Source organism: Cornus florida, unplaced genomic scaffold (genome assembly GCF_030987335.1).
Source record: "Cornus florida cultivar Cherokee Brave unplaced genomic scaffold, ASM3098733v1 CherokeeBrave_3.0.0_Hap2_Chr09, whole genome shotgun sequence".
Lineage (NCBI taxonomy): Eukaryota > Viridiplantae > Streptophyta > Magnoliopsida > Cornales > Cornaceae > Cornus > Cornus florida.
In genome coordinates this window covers 7,652,043-7,673,555 of record NW_026775579.1, presented here as the reverse complement: position 1 = coordinate 7,673,555, position 21,513 = coordinate 7,652,043, and positions in this window count along the sequence as shown.

Here is a 21,513-nt window from a genome sequence, read left to right as displayed (position 1 = left end):
CATTTTAGGTCAAAATTGGGTTGTTATTGAGTCTAAATTCAAGTGCTTGAAGTTAGCTTTCCAATGGTACCAACCACTTATCAAAACTCCATCTATTGTGTGAGTTATTCCAGTTTTAGTGAGATAGGTTCGTGGTAACTCTTAAACGGAGAAGGTGACTTTGTTTTAATTTCATATCTTTTCAGTTCAAACTCAGAATCAGGTGATTCTTGAGTCTAACTGTGTTCATTTTTCGTTACATTTCCAAAGGTGTGCACAGCGGCACCCATTTCAGTGTGAAATGACCATTCTTCCCTTGGTTTATTTCTTTTCGGGTTTAGTATTCTTGCTTCATTTGCTTGGCTCATTTGAGTTTCGTGGCTTCATGGGGAGCCATCTTAGTGCCTTAGGGGTGACATACATCTCTTAAGGCCATTTTTTTTTTCTTTTACTTCCGCATTTCGGATCTGTTATCGGGTCATCTTTTGGTTCATCACAAGACACACGGGGTTAAAAAATCCAGGGTCATTACAAGTGGTATCAAAGCATCCGGGTTCGAATACCTTAGACGATTGGTTTTGGGTGCATATCATGCTCACGTTGTTTTACTTTAATATGTCATTTGTATCTTAATAACATGTCTTGTTTGATAACATGCTTTGTATGATAACATGTTCAGATGCTAAGGTGTTTTAAGACACCTATTATTTGTTAAGCATGCTTTATGTGTATATATATGCTTCCTGATAACATGGTCTAGGTTACTATCATATCATGGTGTGATATCATGTCTGCATGCTTATGTTAGCATGATCGTATGCGACGTATGTTGGCATACCTTACACTTTTCATTCACTATTGTCATACCATGTACTTATGTGCTTCTTAATAACATGCTTTGATTTGATAACTGTCTATTTGCTTAGGTGGTAACTTGTTTAAAAGCTTACTTTGACTGTCTTAGTATATGATATATGCTTATTTACCTTAGTCTATGGTACCTACTTGTTATTTTAGCATATAGTATATGCTCGTCTGTCTAAGTACATTGTATACGCTTGTTCATCTTGACATGATTATATGCAGGATATCATCATGCCTTACGTTCTTCTCCTGTATACTCTGACATGCTTTATGTGATCTTACTACTTGTGCGAGTAGATAGTCCGTTGCTATGTTGCATGCTAGCTGTTTACTTTTATGTCTGGTTTTGGCATTGTCTCTTAGAATCTGTCGTGTCCCTTGGATGCATTCTTATTTTATGAAGTTCTTCCTTGGAAAGGAGAAATTCATTCTGTAAGGACCTATGTCGGGAACTTGCTTATCTGTTTTATTGGTTGGATGTTTCGAGACCTTAGTCTGACGGTTGATGCGAGTAAGGATCATATGAGCGTAGAATCGCAGTCCTTGTCTGGTGAAGTGAAAAGCGGGCATGGAGGCACTGTTTCATTCCTTTTCTTTCATGGCTTCATGACTTGGTCAAGGAGTGTCATGGGTGTTTTGCAATGTAAGAGCTGCTCGCTTTACTTGCACTAAGGATCTAAAGTGTTAAGCATAGCGGTGCCTATGACATTGTTGTCAGAGTTTTGGGATTAGCTACCCCAACTCTCGCAGATGTCTGGTTCCCGTAGTGCTTTTGGTGATGATCATTTTTTGACATTGATGTCTTCGTATCGATAGGTTTTCCGAGTTGACCTAGTTGTAGCAGGTTATGAACTAGTGCCTTACACTGTCATGTTACCTTACTGACGAGTAAGTGTGGGCGGGTTCTGGTCACTGTTCGTACTGCCTTGTCACTCCCTTCTTTTATTGTGTTTCAATGTTTCGTTATCTTGGGATTCTCTCAGTGGTTGACATTGAGTTAATGTACTGATCCGTATGAAGTTGTGTCTCGGTTCTTGGTTTCGTGTTCCTTCAATTGATCTTCAGACTTCTGGAGTTGTCCTTCGGTGCTTTATTAACTGTTCTTTGGTTTGACCATTTGTATGGTCCATGTTCTGTTTGTTCTGGCATGTTCCTAATTTCGGGGACGAAATTCCTTTAAGGAGGGTAGGTTTTAATGACCCGATCATTTTCTTTCCTTTTCTTTTTCTGAAATTTTACGGATTAATTTTTTTCGTTTAATTTTCCTTTCTAAGTTCTATTTCTTATCACTTGGTGTCATCTTGAGTGCTCATGAATGGTTTCTGAGACTCTTTCATTTTGATTGACAACTTCCTTTAAGGACCGAATCATTTCCACATTTTCATTTTTTCGACACTATTCACTTTTCATCATTTTCCATATTTAGTCTTTTCCCCATTTGTCACTTTTTGGTACAACCTCACTTTTCATGCTCGGAGTTGGTTTTTAACTTTATGTGCCATCATCCTAAGTGGTTTCCATGAAATACGTATCTTTACTTTTGTAGAAAAGTACTATGGTTGCTCCTGATGTCCATAGGGGCATGGATGCACAGTTCTTCAGAATCTTTTTCTTTTTTTAGGTTGTTTTTCATAAATATCTTTTGAAGATATTTTATTTCAGGGGTTTTTAAGAAAATATTTTTGGAAGATATATTCATTCTTGGTCATTAGTGCAGTTAACCCTTTTTAGAGGGGCTTGTAATGACCCGGTCATTTTCTTCCTTTTCCCTTCTTCTTCAAATTTTGCGGATAAATTTTTTTTTCATTATCTTTTCCTTTTCGGGTTCGATTTTTCGCCTCTTAGTGTCGTCTCGAGTGCTCGGAAATGGTTTCTGAGACTCTTTCCGTTGGATTGACAACTTTCTTTGAGGATCGAGTCATTTCCACATTTTTTGTTTTTTGACACTATTCATTTTTCGTCTTTTTCTTATTTCGTTCTCTTCTTATTTTTCACTTTTACTTGCATAACCTCATTTTTTGTGCTCGGATTTAATTCTGGTTTTGCATACATTCATGAAATTTAAATTCCATGACATCTACATTTTTACTTTTGTAGAAATGCATATTAAATGCTTACTTTCTTTGTAAAAGCCATGAAAACAAGAATTTTTGCAATTATCCATAACTTGAGGGGTTTTTGGGTAATTAAGTAAAGTAATTATTTTTTTTCTTAGGGACCATTTTGCAAATTAAATTGGAAGATATTTTCAAAAAGGACCTTTTTGCAATTTCCAAAAAATGTGACAAGTGTCACATTCCTATGGTGCCACTTGTTGATTTTATGGTGGAACCACTTGGAGGCTTAATCTCATGACACATGGAGGGTGGAGATTCACCCACTTATTGTCCTAGAATTGGTGCACTTGTTGGCATGGATGGATGACAAGTGTAGGGTTAATATTTAATCTTGGAAGCTTACTTGGATTCATGACAAGTGTAGGACTCACCTTTAGTCTTGCATTAGTGTATGTGTGAGAGGTAGTGCAAGAGCACCTAGTGAGTCAAGAACCCTAAGGAAGCCACCATTGGAGAAAAGCTTGACTAGTAGCTTTAACTTCATTTTTGGTGCCCTTTCACTCACCTTAGAACTTTGAACTTGGAATACTTTAGGTTCCTCCCACTCTCCTCTTTAAAACCCTTGAAGGATCTAGCCTAACTCCTAGTTTTGCTTTGGTGTCTAGAGATTCAATTCTCTAGTGAGGTATTGATCTATTATTTTGAAGTATTTTTATGTCATTATTGAGTGTTTTACATGCATGGAAGAGAAGGACTTGTATTTTGCCCTTAAACTGTTTTAACTTGAAATTGATCTTATCAAATTAAATATAGAATATGAAAATATACTCAATTAGCTTTCATTTAGTTTTGGTTTCATGTAATTTGGATATAAATTGAATTAGTTATGAATTTTTGAAGTTGCAAGCTAGTTGCTGGAAATTTGAAGCTTTTCCTTTTCAGTCCGGAAATAAAATTTTTATATGGAGTTGTGTCACTTCAATTGCCTTGAAATTTTTACTGGAACTTCCCCCATGGGTTCTACACTACTCAGAATTTTTTCACAATTTTAGAGCATTTCTAAAGTTTTTTAAAAATCTAAAACTATCTGCTCTCCATGTTTTTATTGCAGCTGAAAAACATATTTTTAGATGATTTATTTCACTAACCTTTTGACATTGGATCATGGCTTAAATTTCTAGTTTTACACTCTCATATGTTTACTTCCAAATTAAATTAAGTTTGCCCAATTTGGATGTCAAATGAATTTTTCATGAATTTTCAAAGTTGGAAGCTACAGGCTGAAAATGTGTTTTCTGGGCAGAATTTGTTTCAAAGTTGTGGGGAAAAACTGTTTCAATTGGGAAAATATTTTATTAAACTAAATTGATATTATCAAATTAAAGTGTTTAAGCTTTCATTGGGCTTTGGATTCATTCAATTTGGGTTAGAATTGAATTTTTTATGAATTTTACAAGTTGAAGGTAACAAGCTGAAAAGTCTGTTTTGCGGACCAAAAATTTGGGGCGATTTCATTTCGGTGGTAATTGAGATTTTCATTCCAATTGAGGTAGGGAATGTTTCAGGATTATTTGTGTGTTGTATTATGTGTTTGCCATGATTATACAACATATATGTATGTCGTGTATCAAATCTAGAAAGTTAGTAATTTTTATTTCTTTGTATAAGATTTAAAATTTATGATGATGTATAACTTTGATTTGAATTGTAACATGCTAGGAAATTATGCTTAGATATGTTGGTTTACATATATTAAATTTGGATCATTTGATTAAGAATTACAACTTTTATTTAATATTTATCTTTAGCGAAAGTTTAATTCACATGGTTGTATCAAGCATTAAATCAAGTTGTAATGTGGTATTTAAATAGGCCTTGTCATGTTCTCTAACATAGATTAAATTGAGGGCATTTGGAATTGTTTAAAAATCTAGAATAAATTAATTAATTAGCTTGATTAATTTTGTTTTAAGTGTTTTAATCACTTAACTTGTCATTTGATGTTATATATATGATGACAATGACATATCTTTCAATATATATTAAATTGAGGTTATTTGGATTAACTTGGAATTTAGAGAATTTAACTATTTATGTTTAATTAAATTCTACTTTATTACTCCATGGATTTAATTGCATTTTGAAAGTTGTTTCTATATTTAAATCATGGATTTGGATTTGATGTATGTTCACTTGATTACTTTTGAATATTGGATAACATAGTTGTTACTTTTATATTCATGCGAATATGTTTTTCCTTATTGAATATATTGTTGCTATGTGTAAGGATTTGCACACTTTGTATTTGACATCTTACATGCCATAGTAGTTGTGAATTTTAAGCATGTATTGTTTAAGTTTCCAAAATTTGGATTGTGCTTGGTAAATAGTTGATATCTTGTATATACATGTTGATATCTCTACGTTGTTGCACAATTTGTTGATTTTGAAAACTTGGGGATGTCGTTGTTAGTCTACGGCTAGGACTTGGTTCTAGTACGGGGGATTATCCCTCTATATAGTCTAGTGCGCACATAGGGAGGTTACCTATGGGCTAGTAACCCTAAAGTAACTATGTTGTCGGTCTGATCCTGACAACCAAAGTCACAAAATGAATCTCTCAAAACCGTGCTTGGCATCACCAAGCTAAATCAAAATCCTTTAATTTCAATTCACAATCAATCACTGGAACTACAATTCCTCAAAACTATGCCTAGCCATAACCAGGACGAGAAAACTCCACAAGCAAGCGATATCCAACAACGATCCTCCAAAACTCCTCCTAAGAGTCAACCACATCCAGGCCTCCAAAACTGGAACAAGTCTCCAAAAGACATTCTCAAAAGAGTATCGAGCTCACCTCACGAATCAAATAATCCTCAAATATATGGACATAAATCTTCGTAAAATGATCTCACACCAATCAACTCACTTGAGCACCACAACCGTCAACAACCAAGGCAGGAACTCCCCAAGGGAAGACACGAAAGAAAGGGGACCACCAGTCCTAAAAAGGACAATACCACGACTCCATCTCTGAAATGAAAGACAATAAAGTCAACGACTTCACCCCCTACATGGAAGTAAGTCGACCAAAATCTATCAAATCCTCACCAAGGACTCAAGACAACAATGATGGTCTTCATGGACCCACCAACCCCAAAACAGTGCACAACACAACGGAGGGAAAAGACTCACTCCTTAAGAAGTCCCTAATACGAACCAGCACAAAACCATTGTGGAAACCCGCATACAGACTACGTGCGACCAAGGGAAACGAATGGGAAAACCAAACCTGAAAGTCATGCATATGTCAAGAAATGCAATTACCAGAAAGAAAATCTACTTACATAGATGAAAATCAAAAGCACATGCTGCACGTCTCCATATAAACTGATGAGCACTGAAAAGTGCGCATTTAAACCCGTTAAGCTTAAGCATTCTAGTACCTTTATCTATCTTACTTTGCCGTTTTAGACTTATTACGTGTTATTTATATTTTCAGGTACTAATCCCAAAATTGAGCTAACTCAGCCAAATAAGAGCTTAATTGAAGCAATCCTGAGATAAACCAAAGGAGGGAGCAAAGTGGAGAAAGAAAGGAGCAAAAAGGAATCAAAGTTGTGCAGCTGAAAAGTTCGATCGATCCAACTTAGAGATCGATCACATTACTTCTCGATAGATCCAACCTTGGCCTTTGCTGAAATTCCAAGTTCGATCGATCCAACATCACCTTCGATCGATCGAACCCTATTTTGTCCTATTCAAATGATTGATCTTATCCACAGCTATACGCCTACCAACCACTTTTGTCCTTTTCCCCATAAATATCTTCGAAATATCTCAGCCTTGTCCTTATCCCGAGGAGTCAGGCCACTTCGATCGATCCAAGATGTAGTTCGATCGATCGAACCCATCTTCGATCGATCCAAGTTAAGGTTCGATCGATCGAACTTCCTCCAGCGAGAAAATATTAAAGTCCAGCTCATTTATTCCGTCCTTCACCCAATCATTGGAGAATATGCCTTGCACGACCACAGCTCATCATAGGGTGTATTTGACCTACCTATATAAGGAATATGATACACTTTTTGGAAAGGGGGGCTAGAGTCTCTTGTCACACATTGAAAATCATCTTGGAGACTATTCTTGGAGAGGAGGAAGGAGGGAAGCTAGAGCACCATTGGAGGAGATCTTCACCAACAAGGAGTAGCCATGGTGTTAGCCCTTGAGGGTTGGATCATCACTACCATGAGTGTCTAGACATCCTCTTGGGGCTAGAGTTAGCCCCAAGCATGCTTTCTATACTATAATCTTGTGTATTATTGAGGGATTAGTGTTGTATGGTACATCTTGATATTCATGTATATATAAATCTTGATTATTTCATGGTTTGTATGGTTTAATGCTTCCAATTGACTATTCTATGCTACCCATATGTCTATGTATGCTAAAGTAGGATATTCATGTGCTTATCTCTAGATTTAGTGTTTTTGATGCATGTCTATGTGTATTGATGTTATAGATCTAGAGATTATCAGGATGATATGCTAAATGAATGCTATTTTGGTTCATTTGATGGTTTATGCCTATTCTTGATGGCTTGTGCCTCTCCCCTAGTCTAGATAGCTTTATTTTCATGCTAGTAGTGTAGATTTAGTGTAGTTGTAGTATAATGTTAGATGGGAGGACAATCTACTCTTGATGTTTGATGTTCCATGCTTGTGAGTCCAAATGGCATATTCCTCTAATATTGTGTTGCATGTGGATTGTGAGCTTAATGAAGGATTAATGACTAGTTATGATATGTTGTATCTTTCACATGTGTTTAGACAATTTATTCCTCTCCCAATAGATAAATTGTGGCCTCTCACATGATGTTTAGATGATGCATGTTTAACTAAGTCATCCTTATGGATTGCTTGGACTATGAGCTTAATGAAAGGTTCAATGACTTGATTTGATATTTTGTTCTCTTTACATGATGTCTAGACAATATATTCCTCTACCAATAGATGTATTGTGGCCTCACACATGTTGATTGAGATAATTTGCACTTGTTGAGTCACCCTTACCAATTGAATGTCTTTTACACACACAACATTGTTGCAATACATTCATTTCCCTCATTAGTCACTTGATTATGGTTTGGAATAGTATTTTTTGGTGGTGATCTCTACACCCCAAGACCTTTCCTTCTTACTTAGTCTATATCTTAATGCATCTTAATTAATTCTTTTCTAAAAGTAATCAACCAACCCAATTCTCTTTTGCAATCATTTGGTACGCTAGAGTCGAAGTTGAAATTCCAACACGTATAATCCCTTGGGACGATCCCTACTCACTCTTGCTACGTTAGTAGTAGTGTTGGTAGTGGTTTTTATAAATTTAAATTTGACATAAAAGGCTTTTCTTGAACCACACATTCACTACATTCAGTTTGGCGTATTGGAATGGCCGTCGTCAGATTTTTGGCGCCGTTGTCGGGGATTAACAGTTTTATTGGAATTAAACTAGACAATAGTGTTCATTAGATTGCTTCTATTTTTATTTTATTTTCCATTGTATATTCTTTTCTCTTGATTCTCATTATTATTTGTTCAATAAGGTACTTGACTACAAGGAAGGCGAACTTTGGAACTTAAAACAATCATTGGAGCTTAAAAGCTAAATTTGGAGTTGAAGTGCTAAAGGACCATTGTGACCAATTCTTGGCTCTCTTGTATTTTAATTGTTTCACTTCTTTGCATGCTTGTGATAGCCCTTGTTGAGGCTCATTTTATTGCTAAATTTTTGTCCAAGCATAGGCCCTTGTTGAGGTCAATTTTTTCTTGCATTTGGGTTTTAATTGTGAATGGAGAAATTGTTTGATCCAAGTTTGGGGGGGAATTACATCCCTTCACCTTATGCTCCTCCATCACATTTTAATCCTTATGAGATTGAGTCCAATTCATTTCATGCATCATCTTATTATGGACTTGATCACTCATTTAATCCATCTTATGACTATTGCCCTCCACCACCATTTTATAATGAATCAATTCCACCACCTTCTAAGTACTCACCTGGATTTGAAAAAAAAGTGTTAGCTTTACTTGATGTGCATATTTCACACACTTCACTTATTAATTCTCATTCTCAAGCTTTAGCCAACTTAGAAGCTCAAGTTGAGCAAATTGCAAGTACTCTTTCTCATCAAGAGGAGGAGGAAGAGGCAAATGAAAAAATGGCAAGAACTTCAATGAATATAGATGAAAATGATGAGAGTGAGGAGAATGAAACAAGTGAGCTAATGCCTAGCACTCTATCTTGTATAAAGGAGGAAGTGGCAAGTGAGTTAGTGGCTAATCCAATAGAACATAACATGATTAATGAGGACTTTCCTTGTTTTGATTATGATTTTATCTATATGATATGGCTACTCTAGAGAGTGAGGAGATGTTGACCACACTTGAGGTAGGAGAGAAGGAGGAGGAACTTGTTGAAGAGGGCCTTCTTTCTATTATCTCTAATGACCCTCTTGAGGAATGTCTTTTGGAAATGTATACAAATTGTGGTTTTGACTTTAAAAGCTCTAAAAATGAAATAAACTCTCTAATGGACTCCTTAGCTTACTTAGAAGGTGAGGAAATGGTAATTTATGAGGAGGAGAAGAGGGACGAAGAGAAGGTGTTTCTTATTAATCCAAATGAGTCTTTGAAAGACAATGCCTCACCAATTATCAATATGGATGATCATTTGAATGTGTTTCAAGAACACAACAAAGAGGCAAGCCTAACCATGATTGATTTTGTTTTCAAGACTGTGGATGAAAGGAACAATATCATCTCTTTTATTTCTTTTCAAGTCATTCTTTTGGAGGATGATTTTATTGTCATAAGTGGGACATTAAATGAGAAAAGTGAAAAGAGGGTCAATAAGGATGTTTCATATCCAGTTTTTGATTCATTTGATTAGTAAGTTGACCTAACGTCTTGCTAGAGACGTTAAACACTAGTATTCATAGAGTTTCACAACTCTATTCCTCCCTCATTTCTATCTTGCATTTTGATTCTTGCGAAGTCTAGATACTGTTTTTGTGGTTCATATATATTGGAAGGAACTGAGTAAGGGATTGCATGAGCATTCAAGTCATTTTGAGCATTTAGACATAATTTCGATCGATCCAAGTCTTGGTTCGATCGATCGAACTTTGGTTCGATTGATCCAATTATGGACTCGATCGATCCAGCTCTCATTTTGCACCCAACACTTAGAAAAATTTTGGACCTGCATCCAAACTCCAAAATGCATACTCTCAGGATCTCCAAATTTTCAAAAGTTCGATCGATCGTAAACCATTTCGATCGATCGAACTACCTTTCGATCGATCCAACATGTGGTTCGATCAATCATGAGTCCCAACACTTAGAAAAATTTTGGACCTGCATCCAAATTCCAAAATGCATGCTCTCGGGACTTTTCAAAATTTTTCATGTTCGATCGATCGAATTCCAAGTTCGATCGATCCAAGGTTCCAACACATATCAACTCTTGAACCCTTAAACTTGTACATTCTTTATCCTCTTCGATCGATCGAAATCTTTCTTCGATCGATCAAAATTTGCATCTCATTAGTTTAATTCCCTTTGATTTTTCAAAATTTATTTCAAAAAAAAAAAAAAAAAAAAAAAAAAAAGACATTAAGAGTGGAGACCTAAGTTCGATCGATCGAACTCCATCTTCGATCGATCGAACTCTGCATATCGTGTTTTTAAAAATATAACTGAGTTGGATCGATCACTTTGGATCGATCCAACTTCAAAAGGAAACCAAACCCTAGTCCCCCTCTTCTCTCAATCTCATCTCAATCCGGCCAACCTCCATTCCAATCATCTTCCCCATCTCCGGCGAGCCAATTCCGGCAAGGTAGAGCCTTATTTTCACCGCGGCTTCGCACCCTCTCTCTCATCTCATCCCTCTCGGTTTTGAGGTAAACCGCGAGCCATTTCTTGATTTAAAAGCTTAAATTGATGCATGTTATTGATTTTCTATGTCGAATTATGTTATAAATGTGTAAATCATCCATTTTGAAGCTTGAATTTCCTGTTACATGATATACATATACATATCCATTCGGCCGAACCAAATTGGGGATTGTGATGTGATTTGTGAAGTTTGGGGAGTGTTTGGGTGTTGAGGATGGGATGTTTGGTGTGTAGATGGGCCCACAAACACGTTTGTGTGGGCCCCGTGCTCTAGATCTCACAGATCTGTGACTTTTCAGATTCGGCATTCGCACAGTTCGATCGATCGAACTTGTGCTTCGATCGATCGAAGTAGTGAACTTCATTTCACTATCTTCGATCGATCCAATCTTGTGCACTTTCATGCTTCGATCGATCCAAGTGTTGGATTGATCCAATTCACTTCGATCGATCCAACTTTTGAACATTTTTCACTTCGATCGATCGAAAATTTCTGTGATCGATTGAACTTAAAGTTCGATCGATCGAAATTTCACAGATCATACATACACACTCCATTCATCTTGTGTCGTCTTCATGCTATCTTTATATGCGCAATGCCTGTGATATTCCATATTGGATGCATTTCATACCTACATTGCTTAGCATGATTCACATTTCATCATCATCATAGATTCATGTCATCCGTATTTTGTCTATCTTATTTGACATATATGTTTCTATTATGCACTTAAATTCTTATATCTGGCACTGACTTATATTGAAATTTTCTTGTCTTTTTGCAGATCATGCCTCCATGGTACAAGAGTACAGCCAGGAGATCTTCGGGGCCACAGCGACCCCGTAGACATATACGGCCCAGGATAAAGATGGTTGCAGAGCCATCTCATGCTCAGGCGGAGCCCGCACAGGCTACTCCCCCTCAGTCCCCATCCCACGAGGCTGAGGAGGGAGCTGACCACATGCCATCTACATCTTAGGCTCCTCCAGCCTTCACACCATCACCTTCTCCTACGCGCCATCAGGCAGATGCAGCCGCCATGCCATCACCACAGCCACCTCTACCGGCTCAGCGCCGTGACCAGTTGCTGCCGAGATATGCAGCTATGACCGTGGCTCAGGAGTCATACTTCAATATTGAGTACTTCTCCGAGTCTATCCTAACCCGGTCTGGTTATCAGGATATCATGCAGCGGGGCCTCTCAGCCATCTTTGCCCCAGTCACCGGCCTTGTATACCCGCGACTGGTGCGGCTATTCTTTCAGCATCTCCGGCCCTCACCACGATCTACCGCAGAGATGATCACTACACTGGACGGCCACGAGATTGTCATCACAGTTGATACTCTGGCCCGTGCTTGCCGGTGCCCACACCGGTGTCCACCTGAGCTTGCAGAGACATACCCGAGGCTGCATAGGCCTTCATTTTCTGACATGGCTGTCTCCTTGATAGGCCATCATGCCGGTGGTCAGACATTCGCCACCAGGACCTTCTTGCCTGACGACCTCTGGTTCATTGACACAGTTCTTTTCCAGAACATTTACATGGCGGGCCACAAGATCCAGAGGCGTCATGACTACTTGACAGCTCTTTACGCTTTTTACACGGGCTGCTGGGTATCTATCCCAGTCCTCATCTGGAGCGTGATGAGGTTACTGTATGATTCTTTCATTTCCAGGAAGGACCCTAAGCGGTCCAAGGTCCTGCCCTTCGGACACCTCATCACGCAGATCCTTCTTGACCAGCGCTACAGAGTGCCCCCAAATGAGGAGCCCCTTGCACGGTCCAGCTTCTATAGGAGGAGCGACTGGAATAAGAGCTACAATGCTCTTATTCGGAGTCTTCAGGAGCCAGCTGTAGAGGCAGCAGCTGAACTAGAGGAGGAGGAGGCATCCCAGGCACAGCCGGCACCTCCAGCAGCAGCAGATATCGGAGCGGACGACACACCTGTCGGTCCGGCTACCGATCACATAGACATCGACCTGGAGCGACCTGCGGAAGAGTATGCCGATGCTGCAGATGATGTTGATGCCGATGATACCAGTGATCGAGCCGCTGCTCAGGAGCGAGAGTCTTCTTCAAAGGCACCTCTGCCTGAGTCTCCAGTTCCCACTCCCGGATTCGGAGCACGCTTGCAGACACTGAAGGAGGACGTAGCAGCCATGCGAGCCGACATCACTGCCCACCGAGCTGAGTTCACCTCTTTCAGGGCTGATGTCATGGCTTGCTTTGCCGATCTCTCCAGCCGACTACCTGCACCTGCACCCGCACCTGCACCTCCAGCCACTGCAGATCTTCACGATCAGGCCTCCTGAGACTCCACTTCCAGTTGTTCTATGCTTTCATTTCTTTTATTCTGGATCTGTATTATACTATCACTGTTACTGTATTATACTTTGCGGCCGGTCTGTCGACTTTATTATTTTATTGATGTACCTGCACTTTATATTCTCTATATATTGCTTTTTGATTATGGATGTCTCTTAGTATCTCATATTTGTATGTTTGACTCCATCAGGTACACCACAGTGACTTCAGTGAGAGAGTGCTGCTTAATTTTTCAGGACCACTCTTACACATCTCTCTCTATTCTCTATTTATCCCATTTTACACTTGCATGTCCACTGTGCACTGATTATCCTATCTTGTTATCTAATGAGTTTATCCGAGTGCAAACTTTTCAGGACCATAGTTTATCCCAAGTTTGGGGGGGCCATGCCACCCACTTTGGATACTTCTATCCCGATCATTCATGTCTAAAGCACTGGTATACTCTTTCCTTTGTTCTCTTCACACATTGAGGACAATGTGCAGTTTAAGTTTGGGGGTATTGGTGTATATTTCAGTGTTACTTTAAAATTCAAATTTTGAGCATGTCTTGTGTATTTGAGGGATATTTCTATACTTGGTCCATTTCTAGCTATGATTTTGATCTTTTGAGGACTATATTGCTTAAAATTTAAAAATTGCTTGACTTGAGAGTCCAATACTCCTTGTATGCCTTGAGGATGCCATTTAGGAGTAAATTTTTCAAAAGATTGATATCTTGCTTGCATTTGTGGTCCACATCATCCTGAATTTGTGATTGTTTTGAGATTCATTCTAGGATTCTACACTAGCACCGGTGCACACTAGCATTCATTTGTGGGGTACATGCTTTGTTGATTATTGAATTGGTTATATCCCAATTGGGCTAGTAGTGCATTGAAAGCTTTCATTCTTGATAAAGGTGGATAACAACCCCTTTTCATTGAGTAGCCGGGATTCTTGCCTCATTAAGTAGTGAACTTCTCGTGCCGAAAGGTGGAGGGCCCAAACTCTAGGTTAATACTTAATTAAAAAAAAAAAAGAAGAAGAAGAAGAAGTTGCAAAAAGCAATAAAAGTGAGGACTTCTCCCAAAAGGTGAGAAGTAGGAAATGATTAGATGGTTGTTGTCTTGATTTGTAGCCTAGTTGATTTGAGTTTTTAAGTCCGTAGGGGTGTCTTAACACCTAATGCCCTAAAGCCATCTGGTTTGGGAGTCATTGATCTAAAGCTCGCTACATGAATCTTCTAGAAAGCTTAAGAGATCAACACATTGCACGAAACTTCCATCTTTGATCCTCAATAAAATAAAAAATAAAAAAAAAATAGAGTGAAAAGAATAAGCGCACCTAGAACAATAAAGCTTTAATAAAAGGTCCACTCTCTTATCTTGATGATCGGTACTAGATTTGTGTGCTAGTTTGAGGGTAAGAATGTGATTACTTCTCTAGTTAGCTAAGATAGCAACACACTTGATGCCGGACCTCTCACATGGATTCTAGACTTGTTTCAATTTTCATGATCATTTTCTTGATATGTGGAGGACCATACTTGCTTGCTTGATATTGAAATTTTGGGAGATTGCTCGGAAATGATTGAAAAATTGCATACTTGAGGTAGTTTTCTCCCAATGCTTGTTTGCAATATTGGTGCCTCTTTTGAAAGAATGAGCTTAATGTTTGTGGATACCATTTCTGGAAACCCTTATGAGACTTTACTCGTCCACTAGGGGTAACCTAGGGGTTTAAAAGGCTTGTTGCATATGCTAAATGCAATCGTGTTCCCTACGAAAGTGGCGCTATCATTTTACTTGCTTTCCAGTTTATACTTGTTTAGTTATTCATTTCATTCCTTTACTTCTTAGTTCATTGCTAGGGACTAGCAATATTTAAGTTTGGGGGTGTGATGAGCATTGAAAAGTGCGCATTTAAACCCGTTAAGCTTAAGCATTCTAGTACCTTTATCTATCTTACTTTGCCGTTTTAGACTTATTACGTGTTATTTATATTTTCAGGCACTAATCCCAAAATTGAGCTAACTCAGCCAAATAAGAGCTTAATTGAAGCAATCCTGAGATAAACCAAAGGAGGGAGCAAAGTGGAGAAAGAAATGAGCAAAAAGGAATCAAAGTTGTGCAGCTGAAAAGTTCGATCGATCCAACTTAGAGTTCGATCGATCGAACATCTATGATCGATCACATTACTTCTCGATAGATCCAACCTTGGCCTTTGCCGAAATTCCAAGTTCGATCGATCCAACATCACCTTCGATCGATCGAACCCTATTTTGTCCTATTCAAATGATTGATCTTATCCACAGCTGTACGCCTACCAACCACTTTTGTCCTTTTCCCCATAAATATCTTCGAAATATCTCAGCCTTGTCCTTATCCGGAGGAGTTAGACCACTTCGATCGATCCAAGATGCAGTTCGATCGATCGAACCCATCTTCGATCAATCCAAGTTAAGGTTCGATCGATCGAACTTCCTCCAGCGAGAAAAAGTTAAAGTCCAGCTCATTTATTCTGTCCTTCACCCAATCATTGGAGAATATGCATTGCACGACCACAGCTCATCATAGGGTGTATTTGACCTACCTATATAAGGAATATGATATACTTTTTGGAAAGGGGGGCTAGAGTCTCTTGTCACACATTGAAATTCATCTTGGAGACTATTCTTAGAGAGGAGGAAGGAGGGAAGCTAGAGCACCATTGGAGGAGATCTTCACCAATAAGGAGCAGCCATGGAGTTAGCCCTTGAGGGTTGGATCATCACTACCATGAGTGTCTAGACATCCTCTTGGGGCTAGAGTTAGCCCCAAGCATGCTTTTTATACTCTAATCTTATGTATTATTGAGGGATTAGTGTTGTATGATACATCTTGATATTCATGTATATATAAATCTTGATTATTTCATGGTTTGTATGGTTTAATTCTTCCAATTGACTATTCTATGCTACCCATATGTCTATGTATGCTAAAGTAGGATATTCATGTGCTTATCTCTAGATTTAGTGTTTTTGATGCATGTCTATGTGTATTGATGCTATAGATCTAGAGATTATCAAGATGATATGCTTAACGAATGCTATTTTGGTTCATTTGATGGTTTATGCCTATTCTTGATGGCTTGTGCCTCTCCCCTAGTCTAGATAGCTTTATTTTCATGCTAGTGGTATAGATTTAGTGTAGTGGTAGTATAATGTTAGATGGGAGGACAATCTACTCTTGATGTTTGATGTTCCATGCTTGTGAGTCCAAATGGCATATTCCTCTAATATTGTGTTGCATGTGGATTGTGAGCTTAATGAAGGATTAATGACTAGTTATGATATGTTGTATCTTTCACATGTGCTTAGACAATTTATTCCTCTCCCAATAGATAAATTGTGGCCTCTCACATGATGTTTAGATAATGCATGTTTAACTAAGTCATCCTTATGGATTGCTTAGACTATGAGCTTAATTAAAGGTTCAATGACTTGATTTGATATTTTGTTCTCTTCACATGATGTCTAGACAATATATTCCTCTACCAATAGATGTATTGTGGCCTCACACATGTTGATTGAGACAATTTGCATTTGTTGAGTCACCCTTACCAATTGAATGTCTTTTACACACACAACATTGTTGCAACACATTCATTTCCCTCATTAGTCACTTGATTATGGTTTGGAATAGTATTGTTTGGGGGTGATCTCTACACCCCAAGACCTTTCCTTCTTACTTACTCTTTATCTTAATGCATTTTAATTAATTATTTTCTAGAAGTAATCAACCAACCCAATTCTCTTTTGCAATCATTTGGTACGCTAGAGTCGAAGTTGAAATTCCAACACGTATAATCCCTTGGGACGATCCCTACTCACTCTTGCTACGTTAGTAGTAGTGTTGGTAGTGGTTTTTATAAATTTAAATTTGACATAAAAGGCTTTTCTTGAACCACACATTCACTACATTCAGTTTGGCGTATTAGAAAGGCCGTCGTCATAAACACAAAAGCATATCATTAAAGTGCAGTAACAACATGGCATCTCGAAGCATATAAGAAAGGCATGCTATTGCCACACAACAAGAAGGCAAACGTGGATAGACCTCTACCTACTCATGCATCACAATATCATAAATCATACTACTAACATGGTAGTAAATGAAACTGCAGAAAACAAAAGTGATGCAACAATGAACCCTATGGACATCGTGTCCTAGAGTGCCTAGGTAAAAAGGAAGGACCAGTCCTAGCCATACACTGACTCCAAAAACCAATGCAACAACAACCTGTCTCAAAACAAACGCGAGCCCTTACCACAATGGTAAGACTCTTACAATCTATCTCTGAATCTAAGGGTGACACTACAAGTGACACTAACAATGCAATGCTCTCTCTACTCGAAGTATCTATAAATTAACTTCATCCCAAAAGCGTCATCGCACAGGGAGAACTCAAAGGAAATGGCAACTCTAGCCATACAATTAGACAACCAAATCGATCACTATGATTGATCTCCAAAACAACCATCATCATTATCGATCAAAAGGACTACACCTGTCGGAGCAAAACCCAACGCTAATTCCATCCGAACTACACTTGTAGCTTGCCAGTACGGTAGCATGACAGTGCCATGTACCCGCCCACAACGTACCTGCCCACGAAAATTGTAATCTCAGAGGAACCTTCCAAAACAACCAAGGATCCCAAAAGGTCCAAAACCTAACCATGGCCTAAAATCAACAAATCCAGTACTACGGTTGTGCCTAATGGCTTACCCCACGAGAGCCTAAACAAAAGGTGTCTCTCCACCTACCTCAAAACCAACTCTAGGTCAACAACAACCTAAACTACAATACAACCGTGACTACAATCACCATCAACCTCAACTCGAGCCTCAATGACCAATCTTATGTCATGCCAAATATGCAACACAGTTATGCATATACAAATCTGATTTAGAATACATCATATGTCATGCTCTTTACATAATAATTAAATTATGCTAAACAAACGGCATACCACATATAACACGTAAGCACCTAAACATGTTATCAAACCAAAACATATTATCATGAAGCATATAAACATATAGAGCATGGCAACATAAGCATGATATGCACCTAAAACCTGTCGTCTAAGGTATTCAAACCTAGGAGCTCTGATACCTCCTGTAACGACCCGAATTTCTCAACCCGGTGCGTTAGTGATGAACCGGAAGTTGACCCGATAACGGACCCGAAATGCGGAAGCGAAAGAAGCCAAATGACCTCAAGAGATGTACGTCATCCCTAAGGCCCCAAAATGACTCTCCATGAAGCCACGGAACTCAAATGAGCCAAGCAAATGAAGCAAGAATGCCTAACCCGAAAAGAGATTAACTAAGGGCAAAATGGTCATTTCTAACTGAAAAGAGTGCCACCGTGCACACCATTGGAAGGACAATGAAAAATGAACAAAATTAAACTCAAGAATCGTCTGATTCTAAGTCCGGGCAGAAAAGATATGAAATTCCAGCACCCAATGCTAAAGTTATGAAGCAATGATTTAACATTTTCCAATATTTTCATAATAAACTTTGAAAACAAAAGTGCATAGAAAACAAGATACATGTCATTGGCCTCTGGCCTCATCTAATACATGTTAAATACATTGAAAAGAGTGCACTGACATAAACTTTACATATACGAATCAACGAATACAAGTTTAAATTTTGCTAACACTTGCATAAAATAGAAACTTAGAAACTGTAAGCCATCCAAGGAGCAATGGAATCTTCAAATCCTGAGTCCTGTACCTGAAATATGCCCCAGTATCGTAGGGGTGAGTAACATAAAGCTACTCGTAGGAGATGAGCATGCATCGACCTAGCATTTTACAATTTTATCACCTTATGGTAAAACATGTTAAAGGGGCTCATACCACCTAACGTCTATGTCAAGATGAGACCCAGGGAGTATCCTAAGCTACCTAGATCATTTATATCATAATCACATTATTCATGCAATTCAAACAACATGGAAACATGTTATACAAGGCAACAAGATATGGATTCTCAAAGTCTTCAACTTGAAATCCAAAATACGAAAACAACAAGTGTGGGTCATGCCACCTAACGTTTGTATTCAAAATGAATCTATAAGGTCATTCCTAAACTACATTTGAACATCAAAACACAAATTATGATATCGATGCAATTTGACCAACAATGGAACTTCCAATACAACGCATGAAGCATGCTTTCACAAAGATACATCTTAAGCTCAAAATAGGAAATCAAATAAGGAACAACAAGTTACGATATCATCTAGTTATCAACTTGAAATGAAATACGAAATCAAACAAAATGGATACTCGGACGTCACGCTGGATCAGACCGACAACATAGTTACTTTAGGGTTACTAGCCCATGGGTAACCTCCCTATGTGCGCACTAGACTATATAGAGGGATAATCCCCCGTACTAGAACCAAGTCCTAGCCGTAGCCTAACAACAACATCCCCAAGTTTCCAAAATCAACAAATTGTGCAACAACGTATAGATATCAACATGTATATACAAGATATCAACTATTTACCAAGCACAATCCAAATTTTGAAAACTTATACAATACATGCTCAAAATTCACAACTACTATGGCATGTAAGATGTCAAATACAAAGTGTGCAATTCCTTATACATAGCAACAATATATTTAATAAGGAAAAACATATTCTCATGAATATAAAAGTAACAACTATGTTATCCAATGCTCGAAAGTAATCAAGTGAATATACATTAAATCCAAATCTATGATTTAAATATAGAAACAACTTCCAAAATGCAATTAAATCCATGGAGTAATAAAGTAGAATTTAATTAAACGTAAATAGTTAAATTCTTTAAATTTCAAGTTAATCCAAATAATCTCAATTTAATATATATTGAAAGACATGTCATGGTCATCATATATATAACATCAAATGACAAGTTAAGTGATTATAACACTTAAAACAAAATTAATCAAGCTAATTAATTAATTTATTCTAGATTTTTAAACAATTCCAAATGCCCTCAATTAAATCTATGTTAGAGAACATGCCATGGCCTATTTAAATACCACATTACAACTTGATTTAATGCTTGATATAACCATGTGAATTAAACTTTCACTAAAGATAAATATTAAATAAAAGTTGTAATTCTTAATCAAATGATCCAAATTTAATATATGTTAACTAACATATCTAAGCATAATTTCCTAACATGTTACAATTCAAATCAAAGTTATACATGATCATAAATTTTAAATCTTATACAAAAAAATAAAAATTAATAACTTTCTAAATTTGATACAAGGCATACATACATGTTGTATAATCCTGGCCAACACACAATACAGCACACAAATAATCCTAAAACATTCCCTACCTCAATTGGAATGAAAATCCCAATTACCACCGAAATGAAATCGTCCCAAATTTTCGGTCCGCAAAACAGATTTTTCAGCTTGCTACCTTCAACTTGTAAAATTCATAAAACAACTCAATTCTAACCCAAATTGAATGAATCCAAAGCCCAATGAAAGCTTAAATACTGTAATTTGATAATATCAATTTAGTTTAACAAAATATTTTCCCAATTGAAACAGTTTTGACCCACAACTTTGAAATAAATTCTGCCCAGAAAACACATTTTTAGCCTGTAGCTCCCAACTTTGAAAATTCATGAAAAATTCATTTGACATTCAAATTGGGCAAACCTAATTTATTTTGGAAGTAACCATATGAGAGTGTAAAACTGAAAATTTAAGCCATGATCCAATGTCAAAAGGTTAGTGAAATAAATCATCTAAAAATATGTTTTCCAGCTACAATAAAAACATGAACAGCAGATAGTTTCGGATTTTTAAAAAAATTTAGAAATACTATAAAATCGTAAAAAAATTCTGAGTACTGTAAAACCTACGGGGGAAGTTCCAGTAAAAATTTCAAGGCAATTGAAACTCCACAGCTCCATATAAAAAATTCATTTCCGGACTGAAAAGGAAAAGGTTCAAATTTCCAGCAACTAGCTTGCAACTTCAAAAATTTATAACTAATTCATTTTAAATCCAAATTACATGAAACCAAAACTAAATGAAAGCTAATTGAGTATATTTTCATATTATATATTTAATTTGACAAGATTAATTTCAAGTTAAAACAGTTTAAGGGCAAAATATAAGTCCTTCTCTTCCATGTATGTAAAACACTCAATAATGACATAAAAATACTTCAAAATAATAGATCAATACGTTACTAGAGAATTGAATCTCTAGATACAGAAGCAAAACTAGGAGTTAGGCTAGATCCTTCAAGGGTTT